This window comes from Coturnix japonica, chromosome 3 (assembly GCF_001577835.2).
Source record: "Coturnix japonica isolate 7356 chromosome 3, Coturnix japonica 2.1, whole genome shotgun sequence".
NCBI lineage: Eukaryota > Metazoa > Chordata > Aves > Galliformes > Phasianidae > Coturnix > Coturnix japonica.
In genome coordinates this window covers 20,677,780-20,705,545 of record NC_029518.1, presented here as the reverse complement: position 1 = coordinate 20,705,545, position 27,766 = coordinate 20,677,780, and the positions used below count along the sequence as shown (strand labels likewise).

Genomic DNA, 27,766 nt, shown 5'->3' with positions numbered 1-27,766 from the left:
AAATTAATTGGTCTTATTATTCTTCTGGCTGAGATTTATGAGCCTGTCTCATCAAGACTAAATTGGTGGTGTAGACTTAAATGAAAATAGGTGTGAGGAGCAGCTTAATTTGACAGCATGAAAATTTGTCCCCAGCTGGCAAACAAGTCTCTTTCTTTCTTCTATTAGATAATAATAATAATAATAATAATAACGCAAAAAAAAACAAAAAACAAAATAAAACAAAAAAACCTAGTCCATCTAGTTTAAAGAAGAAGAAAAAAAAGAAAGAAAGAAAGAAAGAAAAAATAATTAATTCCCATCCAAGACATCGGGAAAGTCAGTCATTGAAAGTCTGGATCAGCTCCCATCCAAGCCATCAGATCGTCATCCAGGTGCTGGAATCACGCTAGGAAAAATATTATTTCATATTCTTTTCTTCCCAACTCAGTATCTGGCCTCTTTCCACCAAGAGAGGGAAGGCCTCCCTCTGAGAGGAATGGCACCAAGCCCTTTCTGTGCTGTTTTAAGGATTGCTTATTATAATTCCTTTCTTTGTGAGATTCTGTATACGTTATCCTAGAAGCAAATACAAGTCCGGTCTGATTCATTAAGGTCTTTCTGAAAATGCAATTGGATTTCTGGTAGTAGAATCAGAGCGCATGAGAATTTCTGTTAATATTTCACTAATTCTGCCCTTATTGCTAAATCAAAACTACTTACATACAAGACCCAGATTCTGGATAAAAGTGACTGTATTCAGGACCAGGCATTTACAGAGGGAAGTTTCTCCAGAATAATAAATTATCCCAGAAGAGATACAGAGGAATCACTGTTTCTTGAGCAGTAATGTTTAAAAGTTTCCTCTGTGGTTTTGCACTTAACACCCATGATACAGGATGAAGCTGTTTTGTGGTTTGGGGAAGGATAAGTTTTAAAACATGATAAAGGGCCAAGTCTAATGAACTATTAAGACCTGCAGTGTCTCCTGCCTCTTTATATGTACTGTATATTACCAAATACAATATAATAAAAGTTTTTATTCAGGGATTAATGAACACAGACATAAAATGCACTTTACTATATATTCTAAGGCCACTGTAAAGTTGTTTTGTTGTTGTTGGTTTTTTTGTTTGTTTTTTTTTTTTTTTTGTTGACATAAAATAATGTAAGCTACCTAAGATTGTAACTTAACTAGACTGTGTGGGTAAATGTAGTACAAATTAACCTAAGTTTTATAGGGAAGAGATCCAATTGTCTGTACTGTGCTGATGCAAGTGAGAAAGAAACCTGATTCACAGTAATTTTGTATTCCAGCTCTGATAAGGAAGCCATAACTTTCATGAAGCTAATCTCAGTGTAAAAGAATGGATGAGCAAGTGGGGAACACAAATGCTATGGATTCTCGAGATCCACACAGTCTCAAAAGATTGTTTCACATGATACCAGTCCTCTCCTCTTGACCCTCACTCCCTCCTGTTCCAACTTTGTGGCTTTTCAATCACATTTATCTACTTTTTAGTGTGCCTTTCTCTCCCCTGTTGCTGTGTGAAAGACTCCCACAAACCACATAACAAACTAATTCAGGACTAGGTTTTCTGAAGCTCTGAGTTCCTATTCCTCAAATATACGCCAGATTTTCAGTAGCTTGGGTTTTCAGGTATTGAACGTTTCTGAAAAATTTAACCTTCTTACATATATTTAAATAGGATATGAGATCTTTCCTGGGGTTCCTTAACTAAAACTGATGGCACATAAAGACTACATGCAAATTGCTGTCAAAACAGTGTGCTACCTTGTGCATTTTTTCCCCCTCTTCTGGAGTCTATTTCATTCATAACTTACTGCTATTTTATTTACTACAAAAATAAGTCAAGATTAACTACAAAAATAAGTCAGAATGATGTAAGTAAATGAGAGATTACCCACCTGACTCTGCCCTGTATGAGGAAAGGCTGAGTAACCTGGGTCTGTGCATCCTGGGGAAAAAAAGACTGAGAGGGGATCTGATAAATGTTTATAAACATCCAAAGAGAGGTGGGAGGCAAATGGATGAGGTCAGGCTCTTCTCAGTGGTGTGCAGCAATAGGATAAGGAGCAATGTCCTAAAAGTGTATCTTCATTAGCAGGGAGTTGGACTCTTTATACCCTGAGGTCCATTCCAAGCCCTGTGATTCTGTGACTAGCTATTTCAGGTCTCACAAAATTGGGGGATTTAAAAAGCATTTATTCACCAATGATATTATCATATGTCTCTTACCTTTGAAGTACATTTGGGGTCTCATTATGAAGAAATGCTCACTTGTAAGATTAGAAATACAGCCTTTAAAAAAGCAAATTCAGGGACTTCCAGATAATAATTTGAGCACAGGAACTGAAGATTGAATTGTGAGACCCGTGATAAAATCCTAACAACTGGCAGCATTAACAGTGTGAATGTTACTGCAATTAATGAGTTTCAGGAATGCTATTAAGAGAAAATAGTGCCTCTGTGTGCAAAATACTTTTTCCCATAAAACTATAGAGCTTAGCTTTGTATGTAGCTGCCAACTTGAATTAGTCAGGAACAACTCATGTCAAACTATCCTGATTTCCCACTTTAGTAAAGCAAGAGACTTTGTGGGCAGAAGAGCAACATAAGTACTAATATCTCCACTTCAGAAAGCTTTGCTTTTTTTTATGTTGTCTCAAGTGACATTACTATGAGCAAATTAGGGAAACAAGATAGTTGTTGATCCAAGACAGATGTCTATAGGGTTCAAAATTACTGCACAGAATTTGCTGGAAAAACATACTTAAAAAGAAATGAGAAGTGGTCCACTGCCAAAATACAAGGCTGTATGATGTGGCATTTCCTAGCACTCCTCCTCAGCCAGTTTAATATTTTAATTAATAAAATTTCCTGTTACAATTTCAAACAATGGAAAAGCTCAGAGGAGCTGCAGGCACACTGAAGACTAGATATCAGATTGACAAAGTGGTCAAATGGTTTCAAAAACAGAGTAAGCTGCAGTTTAGTATGGACAATGACTCTAAACAAAGTCAGGAATAACCATATGCACAAACTCAAGACAAATAACCAATTCTGCAGAAAAGTCTTTGAGAATAGTAGTGATTTACAAACTGGATATGATACTATGCAAATGGGGTAAAAAAAGAAAGAAGGAAAGAAAGAAACATCATGTTACATAGCACAAACATTTTTGTTGGATAAGTGTAACAGTTCTTCTTCTCTCACTAGTGCTGCCAAAACTGTAAGTGAAGCTCCACTCCCAGTAATCGGTACCACATTTCAAAGAAGAGCTAAACCATAGAAAGAATGAACTAAAGAGAAATTAGAATAGTTTTCGAACGTATACAAGGTAGCACAAGAAAGAATGGTCTCATAATGGCTATAGAGAAAATAATCGTAGACCAAAATAACAACAGCAGGTATTTACAAGGGCTGCTCCAAAAGTAATGCCTCCCTTTGTATTATGTTGACCCACAACATCAGAGACAGGTATTTGTGATAGGGCAGCAACGACTAAACCTGCCCACCAACATTCCATTACATGTTGTTGTCATGTGACAGATGGCAGCAGAGGGGCACTTTGACACAGGGAAGTCTGTATGAAATAAAGTGGTGGAACTGAATTCCTCCATGCAAAAAATATGACACCCATTAACATTATTGATGCTTGCTGAACATTTATGAAGACCAAAGACACAGTGAGGCAGTGAGTGGTGCACTTCAGCAGTGGTGACAGCAACAGCATGTCACCTCCACAGGTGCAGATGTTTATGAGAACAGTATGCAGGCTGTTGTCCACTGCTAGGAAAACTGCGTAACTAATGTTGGAGAAATGTGTTGAAAAATAGTGTTTTGTAGCTGAGAATTTTCTCTATTAAATAACACTATTTGTGTCTGCTGTAGCTTCCATGGATACAAACAGGAGGCATTACTTCTGAAGCAACCTACATAGATTAGTCTTTAGGACAGATTTCAGTGAATGTAGCAACTTCTACAAGAACAATAAGATAACCAAATGAATATCACTAACTATGAAATGAAACAACACCATCTTGTTGTGTACTGCTGCTTCTGAAAATAATCCAAATAATAATTTCATGCCACATTACATGCAAACAACTTCAGGCAGCTTCTTGTAGCGCAGTCCAATGGAGTTTGCAACTTACAGGGATGCAGAGGTAAAAGTATAAGGTAGGAGGAGGTGTATTTGAGCAATTTTACGTAAGATGAAAAAAAAAAAAAAAAAAAAAAAAAAAGCGGAGAGTACCTAGATCATTTTGTTTTCAGCCAGTCACTTTCAGTTATTATTTCACATTGTCTCTATTATGCACAAACTGAAACTGAGTGGTTATTTTTGGAACTGTAATCAGACAGATAAATGAAATTAGTGTAGGTCAATTTAAATTTTATCTACCCTGGTCGATAATTCTATGCTGTTTGGTCTCGTTCAGTACCTTTTTTGGCATAAATGCCCCAAAAAGATACTCACAAAAAATTTTAGTTTGTCAGTCATAGGATCTGAAAAATTGTAAAGAAATTCAACTCTGACCTAAGTTTTCCCAAGAAAGACTGATGGATAAATCTGGATATTATTTACATTGTGTTAGACAGCCAACAAAGAAACAAATGTTTCAAGGAACGAATTCATTACATCTTCCTTGAAAGGTCCACAGTCACTTTTCCTTGTTTTTTGTATCACCTTTAGATTGCTACAGTTTCACCTTAGCACACTTAGAAACTAAACAGACTGCAGAAAAGTGGGGATCCCACCAAACTTGCTTGCCCTGCTTAAGAGAAAACTAAAAAACTGACAAGGAAATGAAGAAGTTAACTGAATCTGCTTATTCTAACAATAGCCAAAGGCAAAGAAGATGTACTGATGTTAGATAATACAGTTTCATTTCTCCCTTGTCCTGAAAGGCGATATGTGTTAGAAGTAATGCCCCTTGGCACAAGAGTTTGCTGGAATGTACTGGTTAGCATGGATCAGTGATCTTAAAGCTTTCCAAAGAGGGTGCAAATGTCAGTCCACTGAGTAATGAGCACCAGGGAGGATTTTTCCCAACAGAATCTGTCTAAATAAATACAAAACTACTATCTGTCAGTCTAAAAAGAAGGTCAAAGGCCATTTTTTTTCATCTGATTACTTGTTTGTCAAGCGTACAAAACAATACATAAAAAATAAGGAAATGAGGAAATACCAATGGGGACATGGCAGAGCTTTATGAGATAGGTCAGACTGTGCATAGAACTGTTCCCAAACAGTCATGTGAAAGTCATGAAAATTATCAGCTTTCCCAGAAAGAAAACATCTTTTAACTGTGCTTGGGATATGCAATTGCACCCGCATTTGGACCCAGTGTTTTCAAATAAATATTTGGGGAGGAATTGAGAAGTGAATTCAGTGTATGAATGGCCATTCATTTCTCAAGAACAGTGCATTACTCTAGGAGAAAGATTCTTTTTTATCTTGTGATCTGCAGTGTCCATGCAGGCAGTCTATGAAAAGTGACAAAGACAAGAAGAAATTTTCCACAGATTTAAATACACGATGCTGTACCTTCACTAGATGAATGCCAGAGATCCAGAAGCTGAAAATACTTGAAAGCCATTGCCCTAAGCAGTCATCAAAGCAAATAATCTGCAAGAACTGCAGAAGTTGAGATATACATACCAAGGAACCAGTCCATCTCTCAGTACCTTCAGTTAAAGCTTGGATGATTCCCTCTTTCAAAGCCCGTTGGAGTCAATGTGAGTCATTCAGAAACTTCAATGGATTTTGGACCTGACTGTAGCTGAATAACAAAGTTTATTTAAATATAAAATTTTAATTTATTTGCAAATGATTCGTGTACAAGAAAGGAACTAATTTAATCAAATACATATTTTGCTATAAATAATTGTCCCTAAATCCAGTGCTTAACTGATTTCCCTCAAAACTTCTGTATAATATCTGCAAACCTAAACTGTAATCTAAATGGAGTAAAACTGAATTCCTGCATTCCATGGAGTTCTTTTTGAAGGTTTTATACGCTATATATACACACTATATTCATATTTAAAACAGCTGTTTAACATATGAGGATTTTACTACTTAGTCTACTTCTACCATTTTTCCATTAATAAATTCTCCATATATATAGGCTTACGAACAGACTAAAACTGACCCAAATGTTCTAAATACACAGTCAGTTCATTAATAAAAGATAATAAAGCAAGGGAAAATGTACAATTTTTCTATTCATGCTTGCTGAAAATATACAAGAGAAACAGATTGATATCATCCAAGTTCACAGACCACAGGAATAAAACCATGTAAGCCTTCATCTACCAAAGAAAATTAAAAACAAAACAAAACGAGAAAACCAAAAACAAAAAACAAACAAAAAAAATAACAAAACAGCCATGTGTTTAGAAAAAAAGAAAAAAACTTCAAGAAAATTCCAGAAGAAAATGATTAGAAACACATCTTTTCCTGGCTCTGGTCTTGCTCCATTCTCAGTGTCAGGTAATGCAGGTATATTTCCTAAAACAAAAGTACACTGTGATATTTTGAAAGGTACTTCGAGATCACCTTGGCTGAAACCAGCTGAATGATGTTGCAATTCAAATGTATTAAAACTAAGGCACCAAAAGTTACTGCTCTTTTAGGAAACTTTCAGATGCCAGCTTTCAGATTCATTGTTAATACTGAGCCTAAAAACCAAACTTTACACAGTTCAGAGAGCCTGCAAGCATCGCTGCCAGCTCAGACATGCTCACCCTTTTACATGGAATCAATGGCAAACTGTGCCGCAGGTCTGCTCCGGGTGGAGATGACAAACAGATGAGTTCCCACACTTGTATTCACTTGGGTTCTTTTGGGCAATTTTAGATGAATTCAGAGGTCACTGGAAAGTGAACTCTGACAGGACGAAATGCTTAAATTACATGGAAAAAAGCAAACAAACTTGACCTCTATGCTTCATGATGGCTCTGACAAACACAAAATTAAAAAATAAGAGATAAAAATAGAGGAAATTGCTGAAGGTTTGACAGGAAAAAAGGTGACATTGTGCAACATGGTATGATATCACTCCATGCAACAGAGATTAAAATCCACAGTATCCTTCAGGTTTCTCCTCTCCCCCTAAAAATTCATGGGCTGGGGACAAGTGTGGTGCACACTAAGCATTCCAATTGCTTTTGAAAGGAGCATTTTGCTAGTGGAAAATGTGCCGTCTCTTTGATTGCAAATGTAGTTGATTGTGAGGAGAATGAAAGGATGACCTATGACATGACCCGCTAACACAATAAGGTCATTTTTTTTTTTCCACTCCTCACACAAAAGATAAGAGGATGACTGCTTACAAAGTGTTCTGGCAAATAGACAAATTAGGACTGCCTGGACTCCTGCTCCACTCAGGCAAGTTATTCTAAGTAAAGATAAGTGAAAGTTTGAAATGTTTTGAGGAGGAGGCAGGCTGCAAGCTTTCATTCCTTCCCCAAATGGATGGGTTGTGAAGGAGCAGAGCAGGGCAAAAAATGGTTTGCCCAGGAGTCTCAGATTTCAGACATGATGTTTCTGTAACTGAGTGGTGAGAGGAGGACAGGGTGGCTGTGTGGGTGCAAAGACGGTCTGAGCTCAAGACAGCAACCATCGGTTTGACTCCCAGGTTGACCATTTTTTTTTCTGTGAGGCACGACACCAGGAAAGACAAGCAGGCAAAACCCTCCTCTCAGATGCCCAGATGCAAGCCACATCCAAGTTTCACACAACCACAACACCATAGCACTACATTCAAATAATGCCTGCCTTTCCAGGATAACTCTGGCATCAGAAAATTCAGTTATAGCTTCCAGACTCAAGCTTGCATCTCTCCAGACAGGTCAATACATGGGCAAGGTTCTATACATACATGTCTACATATATAAACCTACTCTTGATCTACTCTCAGACCAATGTTTCAAGCACTGTAGGAGATGAGGAAAATACTTTCATAACTTGGTGGTGTGATATGAGATAAAATAGTCTGTGAGTGAAAGTGTTCAGATAGGACTCTGTTGCTCACTTATATACCAGCCTGGAAAAATTAGTGTCACTTTTCAGTGGAGCCTTCCATACGACAATGGATGGGTGAAAGTTCCCTTGTTCCAACAACAGCAACAAGCCAACGTCATAAAGCTCAATCATTTTAGCACAGGGTTGCTTTGAAATTTGAATTTTGAACGCTAACAATCAGCATAGAATTCCTAAGTATGAACTCAAACCAAAACCAAAACAAAGGTTTTTTGTGAAACCCAGGAAGCCTGGAACAGCAGCTTTTTAAGCAGTGCTGCAAACAAAGCTGCAGAAAACCACAGAAAAGCCCAAATAGCAACACCCCCCCCCCCCAATAAATAAATAAATAAATGAAATTAAACAGATGGAGAATGTCATTTTCTAGAATTGCTTAATAATCTGGCCTACAAAACTGGCAGGTTCTCTAATTTCTGTTTGATCTGCTTAATAAATATACATTATCCTTATAATTCCAACTAAAGTTTATCCATCACACACCTGGTACCAGCTGCAAATCTAGCAACTATCCCATGAAAAGTGGAATCTTAATCACCCACCATAGGGTGACAGATCAGATATATGTTTTCAACACATTCATGAAATGCTATCAAATGTGGTGAAATGTGATTTCACCTCACAAACATTTTTTAATGGAAATGGAATATTCTTGGGAAATTCTGGAAGACTTACATAAAGAGAAATGTATCCCAGCATCACCCTGTTGAACCAGATTTGCACCATCTGACAGAATGTCGCTGTCAGTTCATTTGGGCTCTGGTCCAAAGGAATCTCCAGGCAAGAACTTGACTCTAAACATGGCAGCAATCTCATCCAAGGATTCATATGCTTTAAATGAAACTTCGGTGCTTCAAAGAGGCTGAAGTTACATTAACAGATAAGCGAGAGGTAAACCTGAGCTAACTCTTGCATAAAGTTCAGACATAGATCCTTTAAGTATTTTTCTCCATAATCGAAATGAATGTATAAATGAACCTCTTAGTCCTGACAAAATCAAATAGGTGACATGAAATAAGCAATGAGAGTGAATCTGGCCCCACACAATGCACACAGTTCCCATTCTCTTTTCCATTCTCTTTTGGTGGAATCTGTGGGAAAATTCAGTCCTATGTATCTGTCAAGCCAAATCTTCATCTGTGACCAGAACAATGAAGATAGAGAATCTGGAGATCATTTCCCTCAACACTGTCTTGGACACGCTGATATTATTATGATGTTGTAGAGTATCCATACCTCCTATGTCATGATTATATTGCTAAAATATGTGGGCATATCTGCACAGTGATTCACCATTAGGTTAAAATGAGTAAAGTCAAATAGAAACTTTTATTGCTCCTTGTTTTAGAATATAACAGAAAATACTTGACATCTGGTCTCTTTTAATGGCATCTGGAGTTGTGTCTAAGCAGATACTACAAAATCAGTTTCTTCAATTGCATCTGAATTTCAGCATGAGCTATTTCAGCAGATACACAAACTCTTCATTTTAGAGCTAGTTAAACTTACAAGGAAAGAAGGATCACTCTCTAAGGCTCCTTTGGTTAAAATCAGCATCTGTACATTGTACTCTTTGATCTCTGAACAACAAAGAGAAACCTCAACTCAGAGGCAGGATGAGGTAGAGAAGCTGAAGAAAGAAAATATTCTTTGAACAGAACCATCAACTGTCATTCAACACACAGGCAGGACACTTCTGTTACCTTTTTGGATTGCGGACTTGTTTTGATTTCCAGCTTGCTTTTGCTTTTCTTTCAGGAAGAAGAAAGATTTGCCAGTAGCTCCTGAAATATTTCAGCATTTCACTTTTCTACTGCCTGTACTCAGCATTATCTTCTAATCTGCAGCAATCAAATACAAGAGCAATCAAATAGGATTACCAGGAGCAATGGCACTGCTTCTGATGGATGCAGAATTACAGATATTAGGGTTAACAGGAACAGAGACTGTACAGGTTTAACAGATCTAACAACTGGGACGTGGTCATGGGCTTATACTCAGGCACTTTGGTTGCCTTCTGTGTAACTAGTTACATGGAATATGTGAATCAACATTCACAAAATCTGACTCATAAAGAGTACTCAGGGAGACTGGGTAGCTAGTTCCAGCTCAGCAGTGACTGATTCATAGCAAAGCAACCAACAGTCAGATGCAGTTTTGGATTCACATTGAGTTTTCTCTGTTTTGGCCCCTTGAAGGGACAGAGAACTATATGGTTACCAACTATCAGCTGTCCTGTAGTATCTATGCTGTCAAGCTGGTAGGCTTGGAGGCAAAACAACTCATAGAGTTTTAATCTACTTTATATCAGTTTACAACTGGAATAGACGACAGCAGATACAGCCAGTAACCAACTGTTACTGCAGTTCTGCTGCCAGGCAGTAACTTATTAAATTGCTATAACTCAGCTGTCTATCTGAACTCTAGCACATTCGGTTAATGAATACTCGTTAATTATTGTTAACCATGCTGAGATTTCTATTAGAACCATGCGATTTAAGTTTTTGAACATGGCTGCTGGGCGTTGGAAAAAGAGGAGGAAGTTTGTTAACTTTTCCGCATGCATACAGAAAAATCAGGGTTTAGAATTTCTTTTTGCTTTTCTGATTACTATCAAATGATTCCCTCGGTCACTTTCCATACAGGCACTTAAATTCAGCTCATTGCAGATACTGTTGGTATTTAGAAAGAAAAACAAGTTCCAGGAGCACCGTGGCTCCATGTTCTAGCCATCCAAATTTTGCTTGCCTACTGAGTGCAAAATAGGGATTTTAGAACATCTTACTTCTGGAGACAGATCTGAATATTTGCAAGTATATTGGCGCATTGCAAGAACATCAACAACAATAGTGTAAGTTGTATCTCTTACAAACTAGGCCAAATTCTGCTGCCTGTTTTCAGGGCAGTTACCCCAGCAAAATCAACTGAGTGACTCCAGATTTATACTCATGTAATGCAAAGCAGAATGTGACTCACCATATGGAATTCATTTGGAAAGAAGTCTAGTTGTGAGTTTTATCTAAAGCTTATTGAATTGTTCATTTTTCTTGTTTCTATTTTTCTTGGTTTCGTTGCAGGTTGATAAGCAATCTGAATGCCTGCTGAGGACTAAAGTTATTATTAACCATCTGAAAGTAAAAGTACCTAGAGAAATAGATGAGCTATTCTATTTCCAAAACTCCATCCAAGTTTCTTTCTGTTGTTACCACACATAACTCTGACCCAAATCATCACCAGCCCTAAGGGAAGGCACGAGAGTATAAATAAGTTATAAAGAATATTTACCTCTTGAATAACCTATTCAGGACCTGCTGTATGTTTATACAATCACGGTTGTTGCAGTATGGAAGGAATTCTGCTCCCCAGGCTGAATACTCCACAGCCATCAAACAATGGGCTCGGTGGCTCCTGTGCACTGCAGTCTCTACTCCCACAGGATTTCCACATTTTCATTTCTTTCACAGCTGCAGCGCAGCCTTCACACTCAGGCTCTGTGCTCATCACACAGGTTACAATGGATGTGGCAGGCTGATGGACGAGCATTTCTCCCATCTTAACTGAGAATGCTACTGACATCAAAGGAGAAATCTTGTGACAGTAAGTGTCACATCAGGATTGTCTTGAGTGGTAGTCTCTGGCTTGACAAAAGTCTGAGAACAAAACTGAAACCTGTGAAATTTGGGCTTATTCACTGAGCAGATGGTTTGTGCTATTAATTCCAATGAAAAGTCTGGGGTGTAGCTCATGGTAGTATTTGAGTCCTAACCAGAAGAAAAGTGTGAATGTCCAGAAAATCTTTTCAAATCCATGCAGTTAGTATGCAATTAAACATTTTATTTTAATATATTATTATATTATATCATGTTATCAAACATAGAAGCAATATTTTAATTTAAAAGGTAGAATCAATCCTAGTATATAATTTTTAATGCATAATTTTTCAGTTATATCAGGTTTTTTAATGAAATAGAGGAATAGATAAAGTCAGTAATACAAATTACTGGCCTTTAGTTACATGTTCAATAATGCTCTATCTAGAGAGGGCTGTTTCGTGACAAAGAAAGTCACTAGATACTTTTGCAGCTGGTGTCCAATTCTTTGTCAAGTACTGAGAAACTATGAAGAATGTAGAAAATATTTGGAAGAGACAATGAAAGGATTGAAAATTTCGCCTAATACTAAAAGACTGAGGAACTCAACAGATTCCTGTGTCAAGGAGAATGTGAAAGGGTGACTTGCTTAGCAACATAAATGTCATAATTCTTTGGAGCTGCAAAAGATCAAATTATAAGAAGCTTAACTGTCTGAGCACTGGAGCTAGATGAAGTCAGAACAGTGACTGATTAACCACTAGGACAGATTAATAAGGTTATGGTGAATTTCCATCTTAGACCATTTAAAATTAGGACTAGAATGTTTTCTAAATCAGATGTTTTATTTGGAGTGAGAAGTAGCTGACAAAAGTCCTATCCCTAAGCTATGCTGGAGGTCAGACTAAGCGATCTTACTGCTTCCATCTGGTTTTGCATTCTTCAAGCAGGAATCTCTTAATAAGCTTCCAAAGGGAAGGAGCCAGCCTCCTAAAGTGTCTAGATAGCATTTACTCAAGAAGCATTGGTTTCTGATTTGACAAAATCAAATTCTACAATGTTAGTTTGCAGCATACTTTTTTATCTTCCTATTAAAGTTTAACAACCTGTCTTTATTAGTTTTGGATGTCTTTAGCAGGAATACTTCACTTGTTAAGAGTAAGCTGTCCTCTGAGCAGCTGATAAATCAGACTAATTCCCTTACAAAAGAAGTTTAAGATTAAGAAAAAGAGACTTTGTGCAAGATTAGATTAACATAACTATTTACTTCCAAAAGGAAAGACTTAGAGGACAGTGCCATAACATGTGTATCAAGTCACTTGTCCTGGTTCCAGAACTAATTACTATTACAAATATTGACTCTGTGCATCCTGCTAGCAATCCAACAAGCTGTCTTTTACTAAGTTTTCTGTTGAATCTATCCCAGCTTCAGATCTATACGAGACTGCTCTACTGATGTTTGTACAGACCTCAGGCCAGAGCAAGTGATTAGCTCCGGCTGCTTCAACTGTTTTAGCAACACAGGATAGATAGCTATAAGCTGGACCCATTTTCTGAGTTTGTCTCATCATCAGACTTGCTGTAAGTGAAGACATACAGAAGTTTTTATGTTATATCTACTTTTCCAGCTCTCAAAGTTTTCATATTTATCTTCTCTTGGCAAAAATGAAAGGAGAAAAGAATGAATAATGGAGTGAGTGATGCTTTTCATACTAGCTAGATTATTTAGCAGAGCAAGCCCTTGTACTTTGCAGAAAGCTATGCTAGGAGTGTAAATATGGATGTTTGAAGACAATTCTGTAAAGGGATTAAATTTCTTCTTTCCTGTGCTTTATGACAGGTTCCTCTGAAGAAATCAGATTTCTCTCTTTTGGGAAAGAAAAAGAAAAGTGGAAAATCTCTCATTTGTTATTAATTGGTACCAGTGTCAAGATACATCTTAGTCTCAGTTAATAACCTGCATTACTCCATCTTCTGTACAGTACTGAATGAAGAAAAATGATATGACCTAAATAAAAAGGCTAAAAAAATGCAGCTGAGGGAGTACAAAATCTAGATCAACTTTGGAAACATCTCCACCAAAGAAAGCCAGAAAAAATATCCACAGAATTCTAAACATTTAATCAGAATATTAAGAAACTCACATGCATTAATATTCGTTCCTATTTTTTTTCATCAAAAGTGACCCAAATCTTTTAAATGAGGTTAAAAAGGATTAAACATCACCTCAGACAGGCTTTCTATATGTAAAACTTTTTGGATCTCTTGCTTGAGTTTTGCAGTTTAACTTTGAGTAAACAATTTGTCAGTGTTTAATTATTGTGGATCTATTTGCCTTGGTACATACTGGCTACCATTAAGAATGCTGAGTTAAAAAGGGAACAGCAGCATAAAAAGAAATCTTTCTAATACTGCATATGAAGCTCTGTTTTTCCTTTACTTTACTTTGGGCTGCTCCAAAAGTAATGCTTCCTATTTTATGGTGCTAGTCCTCAATGCCAGAGGCAGATGTTGGTTATATGGCAGTAGAGGTTGAACCAACATTCCATTACACATTGCAGTATGACAGATGGCAGCAGAGGGGCAGTCTGAGACAATGGTGTCTATCAAGGAAGTGTGTATGAAGCAAAGGAGTGGATCTGAAGTCCTCCATGAGGAAAAAATGACACCCATTGATATCCATTGACATTTGCTGAACACTTATGAAGACCAAACAGTGGATGTGTACACAGTGAGATGGTGGGTGGTGTGTTTCAGCAGTGGTTACAGCAGCAGTGGATCATCTCCCCTAGTGTAGATTCTTATGAGTGCAACATACGGGCACTTGTTTCTTGATGAAAAAGCACAGCTAATGGTGGAGAAATGTGCTGAAATTAGTGTTTTGTAGCTGAGAATTTTCTTATCAAATACTGTTGCTATGCTCTTTTATCTGTTGTGGTTTCAAAGGAAATAAGGATGAAGCGATATTTTGGAACAGCCTATGTACTTCCAGGGTGTCCAGCCCCAGCTCTGCTGTGTGACCTGCTGTAAGGGAAACTGTTGATCACAGTCTGAACCTCTGATTAACCATCTGAGGCAAGCTCAGAAAATGAAGACTGTAGACAATTTATCATGTAGATTGTCTCACATGTATCCCTTAAAGTTCACATCGTCCAAAAACAGCACTTTATTTTGGCAAGCAGTTATGCATGCAGCTTTTAGGTCTTTACTTCTTGGATGATTCAGAATGCAGTAATTTAGGAAGTAATATTTTAAAACATCTAGTACAAGAAATGGGACCACTTTCTCATACTCTGTTGCAACCATCCAAAGCTGTTCCTTTCATAATCTTAAAGAAAGGGGAAGGGATAAAAAAACATGCAGAGGGAACTGCCAGCAAATGCCGTACATTTCTATTTCATTTTCCAATCTTTTTTAGTGTTCAACTGTCCTAAGTTCTGAAACATTTCATTTAATAACATGGTATTAATTTTGGGAGTAACACCAGATCTAGTCTTCTTGCCAAGTACATGGGACTGGTTTGATATCTCAGCAATGAATAGCACCTTCAGCCTTGACTATTACTAACTCTAGTAACACTAAGTTGGCATTATAATGTTCATAGGGCTTTTCTTTCCAGACCAAAAGAATGAAAGATTTTATCAAGGCATGAAGTACATTCCAGCAGTATGGACAATTTCTTTATTACTTAAAGTGTAGCTTTAAAAGTCTATAGATCCTACTTATGAACAAAAAATTCCTTATACAGCTGTATTGCGTTGTTTCCACATTTTCTTAAACACAGGAGTCTGGCTGTGGAATATACAAAAGATACATAAAAACATGCCTATGTTACACATGTGTGAAACACATGGAAAGTAACACGTGGCTTTCAAACTCAGAGCATGGGTTTCCCTCTTTGTAACTATCCAAAATAAGAATTTTCTAACTAGGGACGCTTTTTTCAATAATATTTTTAAAAACTTAACCTCAGAGGGTATCAAAAATGTCTCCCCTGATATGGAGCCACCCATATTGCAGACAGCTGTTCAGAAAAGTTTACACCCTCCTGAGGAAGCAGAAGGGTTGAAGTCTCCACAGCTCATTCTTCTTGGTAAGCAAGAACCATACATGGAAGATTGACCAGAGATATCCTTCCTTTACTTTCATATCTATTAACTGCACAATAAATCTGTGATCAAAACGTAGACGTTAACTGATTCTGCTGACACTATCTTACATAAAGTTTAAATGGGAGATGGAATATGGTCCTTGGCAGCACTAAGTATGCCAGTTTTCATTTGTAGAAACATTGCAGGATCAGTGTATTTGTTTTCCACCATCTCTTGCAAATATTGGATCAACCTGCATAGCAAGCGACTTGTACTGATGTATATACTTACATGTATCAAAAATGCATCCTCTCAGACTGGTACTGGCAGCTTATTTCTAAAAGGCGTCATGTTATTACTTAAGCAACATAAAATCAGTTACTAATTGTATGGGAAACTGGTAATCATAGCCCAAACCTCTGATTAATCAGCTGAGGCAAGTGTCGGGTCAGCTGTGGGAGCACAGGTGAGAGCAATTTAGCTGTGCTCCCAGATGGGGTGGACTCCACCTCCTCTAGACCTCATTTAAGGGCTGACCACCATTAAGGCAGCATGTCTTGGAGATTGCTCCCTGGTGGGGATTGCCTCAGCATTTTCCAGTGAAGGCATCTGTATTGGTGAGTTTTCCTTATAAATAGCCTTTTGAATGTCTGTTACCATCTTTGTATCATTCCACCTAATACTAATAATTTCACTGTTGTAACCTTGGCTATAAGATTGTCCCGTTTGCTGGTCACAGAAACATGCAATAACATTAGCTTCAACGTAGCTTTGCTCAGTGCCTAACTAGTAGAGAAGTCAAATGAATCTTTATCCTGTATCATGTGCAGTCTCTATTGAAATGTGGCTTTCAGCTTAATGTAAGCAGTAAACCCACCCCAGTTTCTTAAGCTGTGTGTGCATGTGTGTGTGAGTAGGATTAGTCTGAGTAGTGTAATATCTCCATTTCTGCAATAATGACAGGAATCTGGATATTAGCTGTGTCTTACATAGGAGCTCTGTGTTCACTCTCAGAACGTGACAAGAAAGTCTTCCACAGGCTGGCATTCAGTGAGTACCAGAAGTCTTGTACCACAGAATCTCTTCTAATGGTTTGTGGGTTTTTTGTGTGTGTGGTTTTCTTTTGGGTTTTTTTTTTGTTTTTTTTCTCTATAGAGCAATATGTCTGAGTGAAAAGTCATTGTTTTCATGTGCTTGATAAGACAATATGGATGAACCTCTTGGCCTTGCACTCTGCTTTTGCTTTTATGGGACTTCACTGTCACAGTGCAATACCAAGAAAGCTCATTCTGGAGTTAGGTGCAAATTTGAATTTCAGATAGAGTTAACTGTAGATCTGTTTCAATTATTATAAAGGGAGCAAAAGCAAAGGGTCAGATATGCACAGTCTGAACTGGGGAAAGGAAAAAAAAAAAGGAGGGATAGGAATTAAGGTGTGGCAAAGACAACAAGAAGGACCAAGTATAGTTTCAACAATGACAGAGGAAAAGATCCATTATTTTCAGGTGGCATAAGCTATTTTTCGAGCCAAGAAGGTTTCAGGTGAAGACAATGTGGGTGTCATTGCATAAAATTTAGGATTAAAATAATGTCTAGTATTTCCTTACAGGAAACCCACTGATAAAATACGGCAGTGCTCTACAAATCTTATCAGTAACAAAGGTGACCCTGGGACTTTCCTATATGGCAGCTTTTTTGGGACTGGGAACTGTGGCAACTATCAACAAAGATTTAAAATTAATTAATTAAATGGAGACTACACTTTGTTTTATCTGGAGACCAATAGGAGCAGCCATAGAAAACAACCAGCCTAATACACAGCCTTAAATCAGCTGGCACTCTGAGGCCCGGATAGCTGAAGTGGCAGCTGATCCCATGTGCCAGAGCTGCCCTGTCCTGCATCAGCAGACAGGAGACTGTGCATGCTCTGATGGAGACAACACTGCGAATACAGGCTGCTGTAGCTGTTATCATGGAAAGTACATATTCACACTGGCTCCACTGTCAGATAGTATAAAGCCAGAGAAAATGCCACAAAAGATAAGCCATACACCTCTTTGTTCATTCCACTTGTTTAAATGGTTGTCTGCTCTGCTTTGCTTTGTGAGGTCTTTATCAGAGTCATTCATACAAAAAGCATCAGTCTGCTTCTGATAAGTATTTCTGAGATGATTACTGCTGGAGTGTTGCTAGGAGCATTTAGTATGAAACAATGAGCAATCAACAACAAGTGATTTATCCACTTACCTATTAAGATATTTAGTTAAATTCAGGTCCTTCTGCTTGTTTGTTTCTGAATTACAGCTTCATCTGCTCCTAAAAACATTACCTCTTGGAATTGTCTGAGCACTTCAGATCTTACTACCCTGTGCTCAGGATGGATCAGGACCTAGTGAAGCTTGGCAAGCTGGGTAAACCCAGTTTTACCTGCTCAGTCTAAACACTGTCAGACGCCTCTTGTGACACAGAACCGGGCAGTAGCCTAGAATGTGAGACCATATTTCATTGTAACAGTACTAAATTTCTATGACCCCAAACTCTGAATCAACATAACTTCACTGCATTACAAACAGCAGAAATACTAATTTATTTATTTTTTTAATCTTGGATGATAGTAGAGCAAATAATTTCCTTGGCATCAGAGGAGAGAGGGGATAAGAAGTACAACAGATCCTGTGTCTGCCGAAGGAGAAAGAAAAGGCACCTCTACCAATCTCTGATTGATGGACAACTTCGATATTATCTCAAATACACCAAAGTTATAGGCAAACCTTGAGATCCACTGAGGTCAGATTATTTGCTATCTTTCTATATGGTTTAGTAACCTGTAACTGCAACATCATAGAATATTTTTATTTATTCGGTCTGTCCTCTTCTGGTTGGTATAATTTTGGAGCAAATGAAGTTGTGATGGAAAATTCCACTGAGCCAGATCTAATTTTTAAGATGATGTGCTATTTGGTTTCATTGAATTGCACTAAAAACACCTGACAGAAAAGGTTACTGCCTGATCTGTATTTTAGAAAATTTCCTCCTCAATCCAATCCATTAGATTTCAGAGACATTAGTGTTAGTATGTATTTCAAATATAGCAGTTGGAGAATGATCAGTGGGAGACTGTTTTGTGGATAGATACATGGAGTCAATAGATAAGTTGTTATAACAAGCCTGTTTTTTAGCTCTTCTTAATTATCCAGGGGTAACACAGTTCACTAAGCATGTCACTTAGCACAACTCTTAGCGAGCAGAATCTTCCTGAAGTTTATTTAGAAAAGAAACAAGACAAATAAGAGCAGCTGAAAGACCCAAAGCTGACCACAACTGTCCATTGACACTAAGGCCCTAATCTTAGACTTAGGAGTCAAAATATCAGTAGGTGAAGCCACTGAGTTTAGAACCACAGGGCTTTATGACTCAATGGGAAGTATGGATCTTAGAGAGAAGCAGTAAAGCACAAATGCAACTTGGACTGATGTCATTCTGCAGAGATCACAAGGTTGCCCAAGATGTCCTTCCTTTGCAGGGAGATCAAACTTAGACTCCAAATGTTGTAGAAATGCCCAAGCTATCCCAAACACACTGTGAATATTTTTAAGTTCACTGAGTTTTGGATCCAATCCATTAAATATAATGAAAATGAACCCACTGCTGCTGTGATAGCCAAGATTTAAAAAGAGCCCACAGTTTTACTTCTCTGTTATTTGGCACTGCTAAGCTTAATAGTTAAGGAGCTCTGACTTCATGAACAGGTGTAAGAGCAAATAAAACCTTTAAACTTTGCCTTCATTATCAAGAGACCATCTAGTACCACCTGTACTCAGATGTTTAATTAAAAATAAATGTGTCAATGTTTAACAGAGCACTCCAATATCATCCACAGAACTGCGTGGGACAAAAGATTCATTTAGATACATCCTAGTTCTAAAAGAATTTTAGGTTTTAGGGTGTTTTTTTCCAGGAGTTTTTCTTTAACTGAATTTATGTGATATGAATGAGAGTGATACATGCTATCGGTTTGTCCTAACAGCAAAGTATTTATGAATGGTAAAAATTGAGGATGGTGTAAGAATGGTTCTGAATTTCACATTTAACTTTTATATCAGATGTTTTCAGATCTGACCCAGATGAATTTTGAATGTGAAATGTTAGTGTTATTGCATCGTGCTGTTATAGAATCATTAATGTTATTGTATGATTAAAAATTGCTTACAATTCATTTTATAAGCATTGAATCCTAATACTTTTACAGGCAAACAAATTGAAATTGAAGTTTTTACCAAGAATGTTACTCAAAAAAAATGGTATGCATTTGAGTATAGCTCTTAANAAAAAAAAGCGGGGGGGGGAGAGGCATTTGAAGCAATATGGAGGAAAATACAGCTATTTTTAATTATTACTGTGTCTAACAAGATGCATGTTTATAGAATAATCTATGCATAACATGAAAAAGCTCCTTTTACTGTTTTTGAAACAGTGTTTACATCAAAGTAAAACATATGTGTGATAAAAGAACAAAGCAGAAATCCCTAGTTGCTAGTTCTATTTGAGAACTATATATAGGATATTTGCAACATTTCTTGGTATGGTAGAACTCTGTGTGTCAGGATGATTAATTAACAGACATGAAAAGTTAAACCATGAAGGGCTCAGGAAGATACCGCATCTCCTAAACCATCAGGATAGGTAGAAAATAGCATTAGGATTCCTCAGTGTCTTGCTGCAAGGTTTTATTATTACTCAAAAGACACCTGGGTCCAAAGCATCAAGTGGAAGCAATTTTAGAAATCAAAGGAGATAAACCATTTGAAAAAATTATGAGTAACTAGTTTACTCAAAGGAGTTGTAATAGGATCTGGAGCTTTCATCCCCACCCAATTAACAGTGACGAAGACTAACTCTCATCAGGAATAATTTGGGCAGATGTTCCCATCACAAAATCACCACTACAGCTGACACCAATTGACTTTCTTATTGGTCGTGTCAACAAAGAGTCAATGATTACACAAGTAAGAATTATTGTCCTTCCAGAAAGGCTTTAGGATGGCTAAAGAGTGATGAATGCAGTATGTCTAGACTAAGTCTCAAATGGGAACAGGTATTGCTTAGACTTCTGTTCAAAGAATTGTAATAGGCTTGATTCTTTTATTGGATACAGATACTGTAAATCATAATTGCTGATTTACAACTGTTTTAATGGCATCTGTGGAAACTGTTCAACGTAAAATTCATGGATGGAAGAACTGGACTGGAACACTAGGATCTTCAGCCTTTTTTATTGATTGCTAAATTGCATGCACAGTGTCAGCTGAGGAAGGGGAGATTGCACTGCTTTGTGTACATCCTATTAAGAGCTCTGTTGGTAAAGATGATGAGCAATAAAAGAAGAATCTAACCAAAGTAGTTTGTGGGCAAATGGGAAACGCTTCATTAATGAGCCTTCCAGTTCTTTGATGGAAGAAGAAACACAGTGAGTATGCCTTCTTTTATGCTTGGATGACCTTTGTGGCCATTTAGATATAAAAAGGCTTTTTTTTTTTAAATTATTCTAATTTTTCTTGACATCTTGTTTCATGTGTTCCATACCTTCCATTAGTTCTATAATTAGAATAATATTTAGTTAGCTAAAATGACTTGGTTTAAATGTGACTACTGTGTCCAGAGATAATGTGAGCAAATGTTGGCATAAAATTTATAGATACAGAAACATAAATAATTCTTTAATGAGTTCTTTCAATCTTAACGTAATCAGTGGGAAACTAAAGCAGTTGATCCCCTGACCATGGAAATATAAACTCACAGCAGGATTGGCTGATAGCTGAAAAACTTCATTTTGGATAAGAGCCATTTTTAAGAAATGAGCTGTTTACTTAGCCAGGAAAGTTTGGCTGTAGTGAGTAGACATCAGAATTGTTTATTATTGGAGCCCAGAAGCACATTAATTATGTGATTTGAGTGACTGGGTAGCATCAACCCCTAAGGTTTTACATGTCAGAGTGCCCTCATCTCGTGTGGTGTAAACTGACCCGTGAAGTGCACGTTTGTGCACTGAAGGTTAAAGGAGGACTCCCCTCCATCTCTACCCAGGGTCTGCCAGGGTGGCTGCACTTCAAATTTATGTTTTAAGAAGATCAGAGCGCTTTAATATACTGCACAGGGCAGCAGCATAGCTTCAATTTCACTTACATGTTGTGATTTCCTATGAAGGATCATCTGTCATTGGGAGTTCTTGTAACACATTTGCAAATAAGGTCAAACAATTTGTTCAGAGGTGAACACGGTAAGTATAAACACGTTGTAAATATTTGAGTATGAGTTTAATGGTGTTTGAGAGGCTCGCACAAAAAACCTCACAAATAAAATTGCTATATTTAAAAACAAATTAGAAACTTGCACATTATTTTAGCCTTTGGTGGGCATTCATCATCATTACAGACATTTCTGTTTATTTTGGTTTGTGTTGGGAAAAGGGAACATTTAGAAAGGCCCAACAGCACGCCGTGAGTTGGGGCCTGCCAGGCACAGCCTTGGTGCTCCAGTTTGGCCTCCCATTAGCAGTATCCCAAGGAGGCTTGCCTAAAGAGATTGCGCTCACCATGGAAATATTCTTGGAGAGCACTTATGTTTAGGGGAGCAGCTCTAGTATGTGTCATTTCGGGTAGAAAGAGTTCAGCACTGAGGAGTGAAATGAAGGACCAGTTCTGCTGGCAGCAAGGGGCCTGCTGTGCTTCTTACATGTGTGCATGGTCAGTTGTGGTTTCCTGAGAAAAATGCTAAGTGATGGTCTGTGCTAGTCTCCATGGAAACGCTTTAGTGCTCTGGGGAAGATAATGTGCAACTGACTCCCAAAATGCTTTATCATTACTATTCTTAAGATTGGAGATCCACCTCATCTACTTCATATGCTGATCTACTAGGGATTTCTTGTGAATCTAGCTCTGATTGTGCCATACTTGATCTCTCTGTAGCAAAAGCTCCTTACCATAGCACAGCCATATTCCAGTTAACTCCTGATGTTAAGTCTTCCATGCACAAGGGCTTTTATGTCCCTACTACATTTTGACACAGCTTTTGGAACATAGAATGAATGGATGTTTGCTAAAGTCTCTCTCACAGATTTAGATCCCTGAGTAGTCTCCAAGAAAAACTGGATCTGAAAAGTAGTAAGCCTGTTGATTTCTGAATTCAAATGTGTAAGTAATTGCTTTAAAAGTAAGAATGAGTGTCACAGTTTTCAAGTCCACAATATATATTTTCTGTTTGTTTACACAGAGCCCAATCCTGAAAATATTTCTGCATGTAACATGAGGAAAATCATACCTCAGTGTAGATATTTACACGCTTCTATCTTCCACTACAATACTATTTGAAACAGAACTATGTATGTGTGGACCAGTATCTAAAGCATCTAGCACAGGATGGCTACAGTGTTTGGTGTTGGACTTGTCTTTAATGCCAAACATGTGAAATATCACCTGAATTCTCCCAGAATTTAGCCTTCAAATCTCTGCAGCAACTACTACACAAATCCTCAGAATGGGGCAAGAGGCAATATACACTGCTTTGAATTCTTTAAATTGATCTTATACCTATTTAATTTCCTGCCCAAATATTACCTGTTGCTGCTGTTTGTTATTTTATTATTTGTTCTGATTTAAATAGTGGAAAAGCCATGTCACAGTGATGTGGTATTAATGCTGGACCCCAACTCTAACCACGTTGTAACAGGCAGAATGCTGGCAGCAGTCCCATGTCACAGAGAGGTTGATGCCATGGTTGGCCCAGGACAGGTCCGTCCTCTCTGTCAGAGAGATGTGCAATGGCCAGCATTGGTGTGAGCCCTTGACAGGGAGACAAGGCCTGCCCATGGTGATGGAGGTTGTTGCTCCTATTACCGATTCACCTGCCTTTGATAGCCACAGCCTGGGACATGGAAAAGACAACACAATGTCATGTTCCTGTCTTCTCACTACTCATCACTCAAAACTGATTCAACTTTCTACAGTGACATTGGTCATACAATAAGGAGAAACACACAGCACAAACCTGTACTATGTCATAGCTCTCAAGGCACCTGAAAGGTGCCCACAGCCATGGATAACACAAGTTCCTCACAGCAACTGCTGTACAGTGCATATGAATTGCATTATATGAAAAATTTTAAAAGGAGCAGTTTAAAAATGTATAGGTAGGACTCCTAGCATTAAAAGCAACTTCTCTGTCCAGTAAAATAGAGTATAATGGTATGGGTAAAGAATGCCTGTTCATTAATCTTACTTTTGATCATCCTGAGCCAATTTCACCCCAGGGTTTCATTTGGTCTCTCCTAAAGCCTTACCATAAATCACATGATGTATAGCACTCAAAGAATAATTATTTTGCTAAGGTTAAGGCTAAGTATTCCACTGCCATTTTGCAATCTTTAAGATTTTTTTTCCTTCTATAACATTATAAATTGCAGTGCTTGAATATACTTCATACCTGTTGCAGGACACTGTATTAAAAAAAGGATTCTAGGTGCCAAAATAACTGGGAGTGCCAGCAGCTGTTCTGGGACCTCTATATTAGCATGCCTGCATGTGGAGAGCCCATTTTTTTTTGTGGCTACATCTGGAGGAGGGAGAGCTGTGCAGCCTTTTCATGGCTCCTTGGGGAAATACAAGCTATTTCATAGGGACTGATCTTCCTGTCAGCCCATGAGACATCATAAACCAAACTGGGAGAGAACTGGACTTAAATTGTTTCTTCTCTGCCAAGATCACACCCTTTTGGAGGTTGCTTTGTCCCAGCACAGAAGTGTGAGCTGCTGCAGTAATTCTTCCATGAATGAGAGCCTTTCTTTTGAGTCATACACTTTTGTTTCCAGTCTACAGTGTCTTGGCTTACTACTGTGCTGGGGATTATCCCTGCAAAAAGCCAGAGCCTGGAGAACTGGCCATTTTCAACAGCTGTTAAACTAGGTTTCTGAAAAGTGTATGTAGATATATATATATATAAATATAAAAGCAGTCTCACTACAGTGAGACTAGGTAAAAAACAGTAATAATAAAAATAATATAATAACATTTTAATATTATAATGTAATAGGAAAATGTAGTACCAATAATATTATCATTAATATTAACATTAGTAGCAGTAACATAATCTACTTCTGGTTAAAGCTCCATTTTTTTGGATGCCAGTCAAACATAATGAATTAGGCTGTCTTTTTCCAAGCAGAAAAGGTCCCAGTATTACTGGAAACTTCATACAGACAAATCCCAAGTATTTGCAGAGTAGGTCTCGGTCAACTTGGGGAAATGACCCAGAAACAGCTGTAGTAGGATTGGTCTTGAAGTAAGGGCATAGGAGAACTGAAAAGGGAGAAAAGGTGGTAATCATTATATGTGTATGAGGAGACATATATCAGCAGTCTGGATTCATTTCTCTGCTCTCCTACTCTCAAAATCCTACCAAACATTGCAGGCAGAAGCAGAGTGATACAGGTACAATTTATGGCAGAATTTGGCACAAAGGGTATGTGTCTCCTTTCAGGTCTTTCAAAAGTCTGATGGACAAATTCATGAATGCCTTGTGTAGTTATATTATCTCACATTAATAGAGAACAATATGTTGCTATTATTTCATAAGTTCTAATACAAAGTTAATGAAAAAAATCCTTGGCACCGAAAAGCTGTGAAACTATATACACTTAAAAGAAAATACTCTTAACATAGAGCAGCTCTGAACTCTTTAATGTTTTTGAAAAATTCCTCCAGTCCTGGAGGGTCTCTGGAATTTCTTTCATACTGGAGCACTCCAAAACATTGCATGTCACACACCAGATGGTAGGCTGAGATTGTGTCCTTTGCTCACCCTTTTAACGCCTTCATTTTGAGTCTCCTGTGGTCACTTCCCTCCCCCACCAGTCCCCTAAAAGGATTGTCAATAGCACAAACCACTCTGCCAGACTACATTGAGTCTTATATTTCAGCTTTTTCTCCCCATCAAAACCAGACATTTTGGGTTGGTTCTACATTAAAGCTTAAAATATTGTGCCCTGGTTTGCAGACATAGCCTTGTGTCCTCTCCATTCTACTGGATCTTGATCTGGCTTCAGACTGTTAATACTCTTTTAACTCACTGAAAACTACAAAAATCCTTTAAAAAGTCTCTTCCTTCAAGACCATGAACTTTATGTAGGTGTACAAGACAGTCTGCAACAAGGCTGAAGTATATCAGCAAAGAAAGCAAGCAAAGTTCACATCTGTAACAAATTTGCTGTACTTGCCTTCCCAGTTTTGTTTCACGGACATGTATACCTGATGGGGTGGCCCAGCATAGATGTGTCAGGAGGACATGCAGTTTATAAAAGCAGAAGAAAGGAAACAGAAAGGGGAAGATACCAGTGCAGAGAGTTTACCCAAAAGCCATGAGCAAAACCTGAGTCTGGAAAGACACTGGAAGCAGGAAGGAAAACTGCCTTGATGCCAGTCATAGGACAAACAGAATATCTGTAGCTATCGCTGCTCCAGACTGTTTTCCCTGAAATGAAAGCAGGTTTAACCAAGCTGATGTGAGAAATGACAGCAGTTCAGCAGCTGTCACAAACTGGTCTTTCTTGCTTCAGAGAAGCTATTTGTGACACAGAAGTGAAGTTCAGCATGTCTTCAGCCATCCAAATTTGATGTTGTAAGCCAGTTCAAAACCTATTCTGAAGGCTTCACCATGGGTGAATAGAAAAGATTCTACCTTTTTCACATTGAAAATGAACTTGCAGAATTGCTGTTCCATGTGAAAGGAAATTCTGCTTGCCAGACACAGATTATTTAAAGCCTTTGAATGACCTGAGAGGCTTTCTAAACTTTCTTCCTTCTACCTCCTACTCCCTACGCTGTAGAGTCTTTTATTTTTAGATATATAATGACAATAAATTTAGAACTTTTGGATCTCTCGGTTCACTCTTCATAGTTGGCGCCTATTTGAGTAATGGGTCATGAAGTCGACATTCTTCCAGTGATGTATTGCTTGCTAGAGTGGCACTGACCAGGAAAGCCAGGTCAGATAGTTCTTTAATTTAATCTTTTACAGCTAGAAAAGAGATTGCTATAAAAAATTGCAAAGGAGGATGTCCATGTGATACTCTCCCTGGGAGGAGAGAGAGACAACAGCAGGAGCCACAGAGCACTATATCTCAGGAAACATGGTTTATTTTGGGGATGAGCCAAAGGTAGAATAACAAGTGAGAGGGAAATGACAGGGAGATTCTGGGGAATTTTTCACTACCTGATTACCTTCTGTCTAAATGTTTGGCTCCAACTTCTTTTTAGGTGACTTCATCCAAAATAGTCTTCACAGCAGAGAAAAATCTTTTTCTTCTGCAAAGTCAAAGATGAGTGCATTAAACCTGGTTTTCATTCAGTGATTTTGATTAATTATGTTTCTTAAAGTATACATTGTTTCTATTGGGCCATTAGTCCTGAGGGCACGGCCCTGAAGTTTCTTTGCAAAAATAAGTGTTTTGTGAGCCACTAGTACTCCACCTAGTATTATGAGGCTGTATTAACCAGCTAAACAGCCAAATTCAGGAAGATATGTTTATATTAGTTTCCACTTAATGCCAGAAATGTTTTCTGATGCACTTCTATAGCAGAAATGCTGAGCCATAGCCTGAAGCAGTGATTGAGTACCTGGTGGGAAGGCAGGGCCAGCCCAGGGGAGCTCAGGTGCAAGCAATGTACTTTGACTGCAGTCCATCACCAGATCCTGGTGGAGCCAGGATCCACCCCTTCCCAGATCTCATGTAAAGGTTGACAGCATAGGCCAGGATATCTCACTGAAGATCCCTGCATTCTTAAAGTCTTCCAAAGGCAAACAGTTTTTCTTCTTTTGTTTCTGTGTCCACAGCAGCTGCATTTCATTTTGTTCTTATTTGCTGCAACCTATGATTGTGCCACTTCACATCACTATGTAGCATTACAAGTTCTGTTTGCTACACAGTTTGATTAGACATTCCCCACAGCCAAAGAACAGAAAGTGTTGCCTTTTAAAGTTCCAAATC

The 27,766-nt window shown here is 38.0% G+C and overlaps 2 long non-coding RNA genes across 2 annotated transcripts in view; one reads left to right on the top strand and one right to left on the bottom strand.

Moving 5' to 3' along the window:
* Positions 1–10,052, bottom strand: part of LOC107311125 — a 35,723-nt gene extending 25,671 nt beyond the window's left edge. The window contains exons 1-2 of the long non-coding RNA XR_004306727.1: positions 9,752–10,052; positions 5,667–5,787 (exon numbers count right to left, since the gene is read on the bottom strand). This is a non-coding gene — a long non-coding RNA (uncharacterized LOC107311125). The remainder of the gene's footprint in view (positions 1–5,666; positions 5,788–9,751) is intronic.
* Positions 10,053–16,302: 6,250 nt separating this feature from the next.
* LOC107311100 lies at positions 16,303–18,122 on the top strand. Its single transcript, XR_001553859.1, has 3 exons — positions 16,303–16,346; positions 16,693–16,779; positions 17,339–18,122. It is a non-coding gene; the product is annotated as an uncharacterized LOC107311100 (long non-coding RNA).
* The last annotated feature ends 9,644 nt before the right edge of the window (positions 18,123–27,766 follow it).